Below are 15,011 nucleotides of genomic sequence, written 5' to 3'. Positions count from 1 at the left end.
GCCGACCGTGCATCGGCATCGAATCTGGATCGCAAGGTGATATTACCAGTAGATGAACGGCGGGGTGAGCGGCTTTGCATAGCGTCCTGCTATGTAAAGCCGTTCCCCCCCGGCTGACATCGCTGGGCAGGAGGGAAAAGCGCTCAGTGTGTAGGCACCTTTAGTTAATGTAGGACATTTATCTCCTTCACGTGAATGAATATATTGCATACGTGGAGATTTAAGCCCAGGACATGCTTATTTTGAGTTTAATTCTACTTGAAATGTATATTTAGACAGGTCCTTTTATGTGACAACGCTAGAGTGACATCCGGGATCTATCCTATTATACAGAGCTAATTTAGTAAATAAACCAGATGAAGCGATGTGACAGCTGAAGCCATCCCTGTAGCATAGTGATACATTACAGCAGTCATTTGGGAACGTTGGAGAACAGTTAGGCTTATTGGCAGAAGGCAGCGTTTTTGGAGGTGGCGTCTCTCCAATGAGCACAGGCGTCAGATTGTTCTGAAAGGTGCAGTTATTTTAAGAAATGTATTTACCATTCTCTTCCCTTACATATCACTGATTAGCACTCCGTGAGGGTGCAGGCATGAGTTTTATGTACATTTCCGATGTTTGTGGGACAGCATATGCGCAGGAACCATTCTGCGCATGTGCAGAACAGGTCATGTGTCCTCAAACTGCCCGGCAGTCTTTAGTAACCTGAGGGTTACTCATTACCAATGTTCATGCAAGTGAACGGATGCTGCTTCCTCCGATGCAGCAGCAGATCACAAAAGCCGGCAGGAGACGTCTAGTTACACAAGACTCCTCCTGCTGCATTAGCAGTAGCGGCTACTGCCCTGTGTCCATCTCTCAATCACCCCCTATGTAATGTCCTTTTGGAGGTTTGGCTAGGGACCACAGCCATGTTCAATGAATATCTATGTTATGCGTCTAATTTAAAAAAAAAATTGTATCAGTATTGCGCCACAGCACCGGACTCTAGCGGCTGCAGCATTGCAGGGTTAGGAACTGGCGGTATGCCCATGCCGGACTACTATAGTAAATAATGTATTTAAATATTGTGTACATTACCCTGCAGCCTCGGGTAAGCTATGTTCCTGAACGCAAAGCTGTAATAGTTTTGGCCAGCACTAAGCGCCCATTCAGTGGCTGTAGCACTCCAGACCCTGTACTGGAGCTCTGTGATTCTGAGAGGGGCAGGCTCCATGCCTGGCAATCCAGTGAGTGGCTGTTCCTGCAGCACCTGAATGAGGTGATGGCACTTGGCCATCACACAAACTCCTCCAGCTGGCAACTATATTCAGCAGTGGAGGGTCTGGTAACGGCGCCTCCTGAGTTTAAATGAACTGAGGAGGTGCAAGTACTCATGGGAGTCCCAACCAGCCAATTGCTACACTAGAGACCTCAGGGTCGTGGCCACTCTGGAAACTAGAGTTTACCCCCCTTTTATTTCCAAATTCCAGGACTGGTGTGTGGCTATGGGAGACATTTACTAAGCAGTGATAAGTGCGGAGAAGTGAGCCAGTGGAGAAGTTGCCCATGGCAACCAATCAGCACTGAAGTAACATCTATAATTTGCATACTATAAAATGATACAGAGCTGCTGATTGGTTGATGGGGCAATTTCTCCACTGGCTCACTTCTCCACTCTTATCACTGCTTAGTAAATGTTCCCCTAAATCTGCAGTAGCGTTATACATTTGTAGATTTCAGGCCATTTTCTTACCAGAGCCTCTCAATGCCCTTACATATGCCTCATATGCCTCATATGTAAAGACTAGATCGCCCATCTAGCCTTAAGCTGAGTGCTATACGATGTAACAAACGATGTGTCGGTCATTCCAACTTCACTAGATCCCAGAACACACAATGTAGAGCGTATGTACTGTGCAATCTTCCAAACTACGGAATAATATATTATGACGGAGGATTGTAACCAATTATTAATTTCTCCTGTGCAGTATGTGCGATTGTGCATACACACTACATGATGTACCGCACATCAGATGGGGCGATGAACGACTGGTGAAACAACGGTTTGGGAGTAGACACTAGAAGATGGTCCTTCCAGTATGCCTTGGGTTGATATATTGGATGATAGATTTTGTAAGGTGTCCCCAGCTTTATAGATGCCAGGGAATGGGAAGGGTCTGTATCTCTTTCTCCCTGGTAGATTGTGGGCATAAAACTCAAGAAAAGGAAATAACGTCTGCGGACACTCCTTCACATTGAAATTTAGAAATAAAATATCTCGTGGTACAGTCCTTATAGTCCTATTAGCCTGCACACCAACGCGTTTTGACCTAAGTCTTTGTCAAGGACCTTAACAAAGACTAAGGTCGAAACGTGTCGGTGTGCAGGCCAGGATCACTGAGAATTTTCCAGGTCACATCATTTGAGGTGATATAAATATAACAATAAACCTGCGCTTGAGTTTTAAGGACCTGTGTGTCTGAAACGCGTTGGAGAAATTTTAGCAAGTGAAGTCCTACGTCACTCACCCTGCGTCAGACGGATGAGTGGACGAGAAAATCACCAGCAGCATCGGGAACCAGCTGGAGTCATACGGTCTACAGGGAGATCTGAAGCCTGAAGAAAATGAAAGGTAGGCAGCGTGAGGGAAAGTTAGTTAGGTTACACTTCCCTGAACACCACCGCAGCGCGGGCCACAGCACCGGCAGTTTTAAACAGGAACCCATACACAGGACTTCCACAATAGCACAAAAGTGCTATAAACATTTTAAACTAACTAGAGATGAGCGGGTTCGGTTCCTCGGAATCCGAACCCGCCCGAACTTCATGTTTTTTTTCACGGGTCCGAGCGACTCGGATCTTCCCGCCTTGCTCGGTTAACCCGAGCGCGCCCGAACGTCATCATGACGCTGTCGGATTCTCGCGAGACTCGGATTCTATATAAGGAGCCGCGCGTCGCCGCCATTTTCACACGTGCATTGAGATTGATAGGGAGAGGACGTGGCTGGCGTCCTCTCCATTTAGATTAGAAGAGAGAGAGTGAGATTGATTTGAGACAGAGACACTTGATTTAATGTCGGCACAGGTCGGCTACCCCAGGTCAGCACACAGCTATCACCTTGTATATATTTTTGTATTATTTTAATCACACCACTCACATAGCACTTCTGTGCTTCTTATTAACCCTATTAACTCTCACCTGTGTGCTGACCTGGGGTAGCCGACCTGTGCCGACATTAAATCAAGTGTCTCTGTCTCAAATCAATCTCACTCTCTCATTATGGGGTCCTGCACCCCGGACCCATACCTAATATTAGGGACCCCCAGTGACGGAGAGGCCTTGTCGATCGGCCTGGGGGCTTAACCCTATATCTGCAGATATACGCAACCAAGATCTCCGTATTATCTGACTATTATGTAGGAATATTATTCACTCAGTGTGCATTAGGGAACCATTGTTTTTTCCTTCACAGAATTACCCCTCCCTTTTAGCACCTGAGTGACATCACTATCTGATTGAGCAGTTCACCATTTTTTTGCATTGTATTGAGAGGCATGAATGGGTCAGCATTAGGAGGGATTGCTGACTCTAGACTGCCATAGGGGGAAGTCAGGGGTATCCCCAGGTAAGCTGGCTCTCAGATGCTGTAGGAGCCATTACCATGTGGCCTTACACTGGGAATTCAACCCAGACATATTTGGAATTATTTATGGGGTGGGTGTGGGGTGTGGTGGCCCCTGTGTCGGTATCGCTGGGCTGCTTCAGGTCGGCACACCCTAACACTTTATTAACACTTATGAGTTTCCCTATCACTTTGTATATATTTTTGTATTATTTTAATCACACCACTCACATAGCACTTCTGTGCTTCTTATTAACCCTATTAACTCTCACCTGTGTGCTGACCTGGGGTAGCCGACCTGTGCCGACATTATGGGGTCCTGCACCCCGGACCCATACCTAATATTAGGGACCCCCAGTGACGGAGAGGCCTTGTCGATCGGCCTGGGGGCTTAACCCTATATCTGCAGATATACGCAACCAAGATCTCCGTATTATCTGACTATTATGTAGGAATATTATTCACTCAGTGTGCATTAGGGAACCATTGTTTTTTCCTTCACAGAATTACCCCTCCCTTTTAGCACCTGAGTGACATCACTATCTGATTGAGCAGTTCACCATTTTTTTGCATTATATTAGCAGCAGACACAGTACAGTAGTCCACGGCTGTAGCTACCTCTGTGTCGGCACTCGGCAGTCCATCCATAATTGTATACCACCTACCCGTGGTTTTTTTTTCTTTCTTCTTTATACATACATACTACATCTCTTTATCAACCAGTCTATATTAGCAGCAGACACAGTACAGTACGGTAGTCCACGGCTGTAGCTACCTCTGTGTCGGCACTCGGCAGTCCGTCCATAATTGTATACCACCTACCCGTGGTTTTTTTTTCTTTCTTCTTTATACATACATACTACATCTCTTTATCAACCAGTCTATATTAGCAGCAGACACAGTACAGTAGTCCACGGCTGTAGCTACCTCTGTGTCGGCACTCGGCAGTCCATCCATAATTGTATACCACCTACCCGTGGTTTTTTTTTCTTTCTTCTTTATACATACATACTACATCTCTTTATCAACCAGTCTATATTAGCAGCAGACACAGTACAGTACGGTAGTCCACGGCTGTAGCTACCTCTGTGTCGGCACTCGGCAGTCCGTCCATAATTGTATACCACCTACCCGTGGTTTTTTTTTCTTTCTTCTTTATACATACATACTACATCTCTTTATCAACCAGTCTATATTAGCAGCAGACACAGTACAGTAGTCCACGGCTGTAGCTACTTCTGTGTCGGCACTCGGCAGTCCATCCATAATTGTATACCACCTACCCGTGGTTTTTTTTTCTTTCTTCTTTATACATACATACTACATCTCTTTATCAACCAGTCTATATTAGCAGCAGACACAGTACAGTACGGTAGTCCACGGCTGTAGCTACCTCTGTGTCGGCACTCGGCAGTCCGTCCATAATTGTATACCACCTACCCGTGGTTTTTTTTTCTTTCTTCTTTATACATACATACTACATCTCTTTATCAACCAGTCTATATTAGCAGCAGACACAGTACAGTAGTCCACGGCTGTAGCTACCTCTGTGTCGGCACTCGGCAGTCCATCCATAATTGTATACCACCTACCCGTGGTTTTTTTTTCTTTCTTCTTTATACATACATACTACATCTCTTTATCAACCAGTCTATATTAGCAGCAGACACAGTACAGTACGGTAGTCCACGGCTGTAGCTACCTCTGTGTCGGCACTCGGCAGTCCGTCCATAATTGTATACCACCTACCCGTGGTTTTTTTTTCTTTCTTCTTTATACATACTACATCTCATTATCATCCAGTCTATATTAGCAGCAGACACAGTACAGTACGGTAGTCCACGGCTGTAGCTACCTCTGTGTCGGCACTCGGCAGTCCGTCCATAATTGTATACCACCTACCCGTGGTTTTTTTTTCTTTCTTCTTTATACATACTACATCTCATTATCAACCAGTCTATATTAGCAGCAGACACAGTACGGTAGTCCACGGCTGTAGCTACCTCTGTGTCGGCACTCGGCAGTCCATCCATAATTGTATACCACCTACCCGTGGTTTTTTTTTCTTTCTTCTTTATACATACATACTACATCTCTTTATCAACCAGTCTATATTAGCAGCAGACACAGTACAGTAGTCCACGGCTGTAGCTACCTCTGTGTCGGCACTCGGCAGTCCATCCATAATTGTATACCACCTACCCGTGGTTTTTTTTTTCTTTCTTCTTTATACATACATACTACATCTCTTTATCAACCAGTCTATATTAGCAGCAGACACAGTACAGTACGGTAGTCCACGGCTGTAGCTACCTCTGTGTCGGCACTCGGCAGTCCGTCCATAATTGTAAACCACCTACCCGTGTTTTTTTTTTATTTCTTTATACATACATACTACATCTCTTTATCAACCAGTCTATATTAGCAGCAGACACAGTACAGTAGTCCACGGCTGTAGCTACCTCTGTGTCGGCACTCGGCAGTCCATCCATAATTGTATACCACCTACCCGTGGTTTTTTTTTCTTTCTTCTTTATACATACATACTACATCTCTTTATCAACCAGTCTATATTAGCAGCAGACACAGTACAGTACGGTAGTCCACGGCTGTAGCTACCTCTGTGTCGGCACTCGGCAGTCCGTCCATAATTGTATACCACCTACCCGTGGTTTTTTTTTCTTTCTTCTTTATACATACATACTACATCTCTTTATCAACCAGTCTATATTAGCAGCAGACACAGTACAGTAGTCCACGGCTGTAGCTACCTCTGTGTCGGCACTCGGCAGTCCATCCATAATTGTATACCACCTACCCGTGGTTTTTTTTTCTTTCTTCTTTATACATACATACTACATCTCTTTATCAACCAGTCTATATTAGCAGCAGACACAGTACAGTACGGTAGTCCACGGCTGTAGCTACCTCTGTGTCGGCACTCGGCAGTCCGTCCATAATTGTATACCACCTACCCGTGGTTTTTTTTTCTTTCTTCTTTATACATACATACTACATCTCTTTATCAACCAGTCTATATTAGCAGCAGACACAGTACAGTAGTCCACGGCTGTAGCTACCTCTGTGTCGGCACTCGGCAGTCCATCCATAATTGTATACTACCTACCCGTGGTTTTTTTTTCTTTCTTCTTTATACATACATACTACATCTCTTTATCAACCAGTCTATATTAGCAGCAGACACAGTACAGTACGGTAGTCCACGGCTGTAGCTACCTCTGTGTCGGCACTCGGCAGTCCGTCCATAATTGTATACCACCTACCCGTGTTTTTTTTTTCTTTCTTCTTTATACATACTACATCTCATTATCATCCAGTCTATATTAGCAGCAGACACAGTACAGTACGGTAGTCCACGGCTGTAGCTACCTCTGTGTCGGCACTCGGCAGTCCGTCCATAATTGTATACCACCTACCCGTGGTTTTTTTTTTCTTTCTTCTTTATACATACTACATCTCATTATCAACCAGTCTATATTAGCAGCAGACACAGTACGGTAGTCCACGGCTGTAGCTACCTCTGTGTCGGCACTCGGCAGTCCGTCCATAATTGTATACCACCTACCCGTGGTTTTTTTTTTCTTTCTTCTTTATACATACTACATCTCATTATGAACCAGTCTATATTAGCAGCAGACACAGTACGGTAGTCCACGGCTGTAGCTACCTCTGTGTCGGCACTCGGCAGTCCATCCATAATTGTATACCACCTACCCGTGGTTTTTTTTTTCTTTCTTCTTTATACATACATACTACATCTCATTATCATCCAGTCTATATTAGCAGCAGACACAGTACAGTACAATAGTCCACGGCTGTAGCTACCTCTGTGTCGGCACTCGGCAGTCCATCCATAATTGTATACTAGTATCCATCCATCTCCATTGTTTACCTGAGGTGCCTTTTAGTTGTGCCTATTAAAATATGGAGAACAAAAATGTTGAGGTTCCAAAATTAGGGAAAGATCAAGATCCACTTCCACCTCGTGCTGAAGCTGCTGCCACTAGTCATGGCCGAGACGATGAAATGCCAGCAACGTCGTCTGCCAAGGCCGATGCCCAATGTCATAGTACAGAGCATGTCAAATCCAAAACACCAAATATCAGTAAAAAAAGGACTCCAAAACCTAAAATAAAATTGTCGGAGGAGAAGCGTAAACTTGCCAATATGCCATTTACCACACGGAGTGGCAAGGAACGGCTGAGGCCCTGGCCTATGTTCATGGCTAGTGGTTCAGCTTCACATGAGGATGGAAGCACTCAGCCTCTCGCTAGAAAACTGAAAAGACTCAAGCTGGCAAAAGCACCGCAAAGAACTGTGCGTTCTTCGAAATCCCAAATCCACAAGGAGAGTCCAATTGTGTCGGTTGCGATGCCTGACCTTCCCAACACTGGACGTGAAGAGCATGCGCCTTCCACCATTTGCACGCCCCCTGCAAGTGCTGGAAGGAGCACCCGCAGTCCAGTTCCTGATAGTCAGATTGAAGATGTCAGTGTTGAAGTACACCAGGATGAGGAGGATATGGGTGTTGCTGGCGCTGGGGAGGAAATTGACCAGGAGGATTCTGATGGTGAGGTGGTTTGTTTAAGTCAGGCACCCGGGGAGACACCTGTTGTCCGTGGGAGGAATATGGCCGTTGACATGCCTGGTGAAAATACCAAAAAAATCAGCTCTTCGGTGTGGAAGTATTTCACCAGAAATGCGGACAACATTTGTCAAGCCGTGTGTTCCCTTTGTCAAGCTGTAATAAGTAGGGGTAAGGACGTTAACCACCTCGGAACATCCTCCCTTATACGTCACCTGCAGCGCATTCATAATAAGTCAGTGACAAGTTCAAAAACTTTGGGCGACAGCGGAAGCAGTCCACTGACCAGTAAATCCCTTCCTCTTGTAACCAAGCTCACGCAAACCACCCCACCAACTCCCTCAGTGTCAATTTCCTCCTTCCCCAGGAATGCCAATAGTCCTGCAGGCCATGTCACTGGCAATTCTGACGAGTCCTCTCCTGCCTGGGATTCTTCCGATGCATCCTTGCGTGTAACGCCTACTGCTGCTGGCGCTGCTGTTGTTGCTGCTGGGAGTCGATGGTCATCCCAGAGGGGAAGTCGTAAGCCCACTTGTACTACTTCCAGTAAGCAATTGACTGTCCAACAGTCCTTTGCGAGGAAGATGAAATATCACAGCAGTCATCCTGCTGCAAAGCGGATAACTGAGGCCTTGACAACTATGTTGGTGTTAGACGTGCGTCCGGTATCCGCCGTTAGTTCACAGGGAACTAGACAATTTATTGAGGCAGTGTGCCCCCGTTACCAAATACCATCTAGGTTCCACTTCTGTAGGCAGGCGATACCGAGAATGTACACGGACGTCAGAAAAAGACTCACCAGTGTCCTAAAAAATGCAGTTGTACCCAATGTCCACTTAACCACGGACATGTGGACAAGTGGAGCAGGGCAGGGTCAGGACTATATGACTGTGACAGCCCACTGGGTAGATGTATGGACTCCCGCCGCAAGAACAGCAGCGGCGGCACCAGTAGCAGCATCTCGCAAACGCCAACTCTTTCCTAGGCAGGCTACGCTTTGTATCACCGCTTTCCAGAATACGCACACAGCTAAAAACTAGAGATGAGCGGGTTCGGTTTCTCTGAATCCGAACCCGCCAGAACTTCATGTTTTTTTTCACGGGTCCGAGCGTCTCGGATCTTCCCGCCTTGCTCGGTTAACCCGAGCGCGCCCGAACGTCATCATGACGCTGTCGGATTCTCGCGAGGCTCGGATTCTATCGCGAGACTCGGATTCTATATAAGGAGCCGCGCGTCGCCGCCATTTTCACACGTGCATTGAGATTGATAGGGAGAGGACGTGGCTGGCGTCCTCTCCATTTAGATTATAAGAGACTGAGAGAGATTTACTGGAGCTGACTAGGAGGAGTACTGTTACTGTAGAAGTGTAGAGACTGAGTGGAGAGAGTTTACTAGTGAGGACAGTGCAGTTTACTTTATAATCCGTTCTCTGCCTGAAAAAAGCGATACACAGCACACAGTGACTCAGTCACATACCATATCTGTGTGCACTGCTCAGGCTCAGGCCAGTGTGCTGCATCATCTATTATCTATATATAATATTATATATATCTGTCTGACTGCTCAGCTCACACAGCTTATAATTGTGGGGGAGACTGGGGAGCACTACTGCAGTGCCAGTTATAGGTTATAGCAGGAGCCAGGAGTACATAATATATTATATAGTGAGTGACCACCAGACACACAGTGCAGTTTATTTAATATATCCGTTCTCTGCCTGAAAAAAGCGATACACACAGTGACTCAGTCAGTCACATACCATATCTGTGTGCACTGCTCAGGCTCAGGCCAGTGTGCTGCATCATCTATTATCTATATATAATATTATATATATCTGTCTGACTGCTCAGCTCACACAGCTTATAATTGTGGGGGAGACTGGGGAGCACTACTGCAGTGCCAGTTATAGGTTATAGCAGGAGCCAGGAGTACATAATATATTATATAGTGAGTGACCACCAGACACACAGTGCAGTTTATTTAATATATCCGTTCTCTGCCTGAAAAAAGCGATACACACAGTGACTCAGTCAGTCACATACCATATCTGTGTGCACTGCTCAGGCTCAGGCCAGTGTGCTGCATCATCTATATATATTATATATCTGTCTGACTGCTCAGCTCACACAGCTTATAATTGTGGGGGAGACTGGGGAGCACTACTGCAGTGCCAGTTATAGGTTATAGCAGGAGCCAGGAGTACATATTATATTAAAATTAAACAGTGCACACTTTTGCTGCAGGAGTGCCACTGCCAGTGTGACTGACCAGTGACCTGACCACACTGACCACCAGTATAGTTAGTAGTATACTTATATTGTGATTGCCTGAAAAAGTTAAACACTCGTCGTGTGACTTCACTTGTGTGTTTTTTTTTTTTTTATTCTATAAAAATAAAACTCATTCTGCTGACAGACAGTGTCCAGCAGGTCCGTCATTATATAATATATAATATATACCTGTCCGGCTGCAGTAGTGATATATATATATTTTTTATATCATTTATCATCCAGTCGCAGCAGACACAGTACGGTAGTTCACGGCTGTGGCTACCTCTGTGTCTCTGCACTCGGCAGGCAGTCCGTCCATAATTGTAATACCACCTAACCGTGGATTTTTTTCATTCTTCTTTATACATACATAGTTACATAGACATCTTCTCTTTATCAACCAGTCTATATTAGCTGCAGACACAGTACAGTACGGTAGTTCACGGCTGTGGCTACCTCTGTGTCTGCACTCGGCAGGCAGTCCGTCCATAATTGTATACCACCTAACCGTGGTTTTTTTTCATTCTTCTTTATACATACATAGTTACATAGACATCTTCTCTTTATCAACCAGTCTATATTAGCTGCAGACACAGTACAGTACGGTAGTTCACGGCTGTGGCTACCTCTGTGTCTGCACTCGGCAGGCAGTCCGTCCATAATTGTATACCACCTAACCGTGGATTTTTTTCAGTCTTCTTTATACATACATAGTTACATAGACATCTTCTCTTTATCAACCAGTCTATATTAGCTGCAGACACAGTACAGTACGGTAGTTCACGGCTGTGGCTACCTCTGTGTCTGCAGTCGGCAGGCAGTCCATAATTGTATACTAGTATCCATCTCCATTGTTTACCTGAGGTGCCTTTTAGTTGTGCCTATTAAAATATGGAGAACAAAAATGTTGAGGTTCCAAAATTAGGGAAAGATCAAGATCCACTTCCACCTCGTGCTGAAGCTGCTGCCACTAGTCATGGCCGAGACGATGAAATGCCAGCAACGTCATCTGCCAAGGCCGATGCCCAATGTCATAGTACAGAGCATGTCAAATCCAAAACACCAAATATCAGAAAAAAAAGGACTCCAAAACCTAAAATAAAATTGTCGGAGGAGAAGCGTAAACTTGCCAATATGCCATTTACCACACGGAGTGGCAAGGAACGGCTGAGGCCCTGGCCTATGTTCATGGCTAGTGGTTCAGCTTCACATGAGGATGGAAGCACTCAGCCTCTCGCTAGAAAAATGAAAAGACTCAAGCTGGCAAAAGCAGCACAGCAAAGAACTGTGCATTCTTCGAAATCCCAAATCCACAAGGAGAGTCCAATTGTGTCGGTTGCGATGCCTGACCTTCCCAACACTGGACGTGAAGAGCATGCGCCTTCCACCATTTGCACGCCCCCTGCAAGTGCTGGAAGGAGCACCCGCAGTCCAGTTCCTGATAGTCAGATTGAAGATGTCAGTGTTGAAGTAGACCAGGATGAGGAGGATATGGGTGTTGCTGGCGCTGGGGAGGAAATTGACCAGGAGGATTCTGATGGTGAGGTGGTTTGTTTAAGTCAGGCACCCGGGGAGACACCTGTTGTCCGTGGGAGGAATATGGCCGTTGACATGCCAGGTGAAAATACCAAAAAAATCAGCTCTTCGGTGTGGAGGTATTTCACCAGAAATGCGGACAACAGGTGTCAAGCCGTGTGTTCACCTTTGTCAAGCTGTAATAAGTAGGGGTAAGGACGTTAACCACCTCGGAACATCCTCCCTTATACGTCACCTGCAGCGCATTCATAATAAGTCAGTGACAAGTTCAAAAACTTTGGGTGACAGCGGAAGCAGTCCACTGACCAGTAAATCCCTTCCTCTTGCAACCAAGCTCACGCAAACCACCCCACCAACTCCCTCAGTGTCAATTTCCTCCTTCCCCAGGAATGCCAATAGTCCTGCAGGCCATGTCACTGGCAATTCTGACGAGTCCTCTCCTGCCTGGGATTCCTCCGATGCATCCTTGCGTGTAACGCCTACTGCTGCTGGCGCTGCTGTTGTTGCCGCTGGGAGTCGATGGTCATCCCAGAGGGGAAGTCGTAAGCCCACTTGTACTACTTCCAGTAAGCAATTGACTGTTCAACAGTCCTTTGCGAGGAAGATGAAATATCACAGCAGTCATCCTACTGCAAAGCGGATAACTGAGGCCTTGACAACTATGTTGGTGTTAGACGTGCGTCCGGTATCCGCCGTTAGTTCACAGGGAACTAGACAATTTATTGAGGCAGTGTGCCCCCGTTACCAAATACCATCTAGGTTCCACTTCTCTAGGCAGGCGATACCGAGAATGTACACGGACGTCAGAAAAAGACTCACCAGTGTCCTAAAAAATGCAGTTGTACCCAATGTCCACTTAACCACGGACATGTGGACAAGTGGAGCAGGGCAGGGTCAGGACTATATGACTGTGACAGCCCACTGGGTAGATGTATGGACTCCCGCCGCAAGAACAGCAGCGGCGGCACCAGTAGCAGCATCTCGCAAACGCCAACTCTTTCCTAGGCAGGCTACGCTTTGTATCACCGCTTTCCAGAATACGCACACAGCTGAAAACCTCTTACGGCAACTGAGGAAGATCATCGCGGAATGGCTTACCCCAATTGGACTCTCCTGTGGATTTGTGGCATCGGACAACGCCAGCAATATTGTGTGTGCATTAAATATGGGCAAATTCCAGCACGTCCCATGTTTTGCACATACCTTGAATTTGGTGGTGCAGAATTTTTTAAAAAACGACAGGGGCGTGCAAGAGATGCTGTCGGTGGCCAGAAGAATTGCGGGACACTTTCGGCGTACAGGCACCACGTACAGAAGACTGGAGCACCACCAAAAACTACTGAACCTGCCCTGCCATCATCTGAAGCAAGAAGTGGTAACATGGTGGAATTCAACCCTCTATATGCTTCAGAGGTTGGAGGAGCAGCAAAAGGCCATTCAAGCCTATACAATTGAGCACGATATAGGAGGTGGAATGCACCTGTCTCAAGTGCAGTGGAGAATGATTTCAACGTTGTGCAAGGTTCTGATGCCCTTTGAACTTGCCACACGTGAAGTCAGTTCAGACACTGCCAGCCTGAGTCAGGTCATTCCCCTCATCAGGCTTTTGCAGAAGAAGCTGGAGGCATTGAAGAAGGAGCTAAAAGGGAGCGATTCCGCTAGGCATGTGGGACTTGTGGATGCAGCCCTTAATTCGCTTAACAAGGATTCACGGGTGGTCAATCTGTTGAAATCAGAGCACTACATTTTGGCCACCGTGCTCGATCCTAGATTTAAAGCCTACCTTGGATCTCTCTTTCCGGCAGACACAAGTCTGCTGGGGTTGAAAGACCTGCTGGTGACAAAATTGTCAAGTCAAGCGGAACGCGACCTGTCAACATCTCCTCCTTCACATTCTCCCGCAACTGGGGGTGCGAGGAAAAGGCTCAGAATTCCGAGCCCACCCGCTGGCGGTGATGCAGGGCAGTCTGGAGCGACTGCTGATGCTGACATCTGGTCCGGACTGAAGGACCTGACAACGATTACGGACATGTCGTCTACTGTCACTGCATATGATTCTCTCAACATTGATAGAATGGTGGAGGATTATATGAGTGACCGCATCCAAGTAGGCACGTCACACAGTCCGTACTTATACTGGCAGGAAAAAGAGGCAATTTGGAGGCCCTTGCACAAACTGGCTTTATTCTACCTAAGTTGCCCTCCCACAAGTGTGTACTCCGAAAGAGTGTTTAGTGCCGCCGCTCACCTTGTCAGCAATCGGCGTACGAGGTTACATCCAGAAAATGTGGAGAAGATGATGTTCATTAAAATGAATTATAATCAATTCCTCCGCGGAGACATTGACCAGCAGCAATTGCCTCCACAAAGTACACAGGGAGCTGAGATGGTGGATTCCAGTGGGGACGAATTGATAATCTGTGAGGAGGGGGATGTACACGGTGATATATCGGAGGGTGAAGATGAGGTGGACATCTTGCCTCTGTAGAGCCAGTTTGTGCAAGGAGAGATTAATTGCTTCTTTTTTGGGGGGGGTCCAAACCAACCCGTCATATCAGTCACAGTCGTGTGGCAGACCCTGTCACTGAAATGATGGGTTGGTTAAAGTGTGCATGTCCTGTTTTGTTTATACAACATAAGGGTGGGTGGGAGGGCCCAAGGACAATTCCATCTTGCACCTCTTTTTTCTTTTCTTTTTCTTTGCATCATGTGCTGATTGGGGAGGGTTTTTTGGAAGGGACATCCTGCGTGACACTGCAGTGCCACTCCTAGATGGGCCCGGTGTTTGTGTCGGCCACTAGGGTCGCTAATCTTACTCACACAGTCAGCTACCTCATTGCGCCTCTTTTTTTCTTTGCGTCATGTGCTGTTTGGGGAGGGTTTTTTGGAAGGGACATCCTGCGTGACACTGCAGTGCCACTCCTAGATGGGCCCGGTGTTTGTGTCGGCCACTAGGGTCGCTAATCTTACTCACACAGCTACCTCATTGCGCCT

The sequence above is a fragment of the Pseudophryne corroboree genome, chromosome 11 (assembly GCF_028390025.1).
Source record: "Pseudophryne corroboree isolate aPseCor3 chromosome 11, aPseCor3.hap2, whole genome shotgun sequence".
NCBI lineage: Eukaryota > Metazoa > Chordata > Amphibia > Anura > Myobatrachidae > Pseudophryne > Pseudophryne corroboree.
This window is presented reverse-complemented; position numbering follows the sequence as displayed.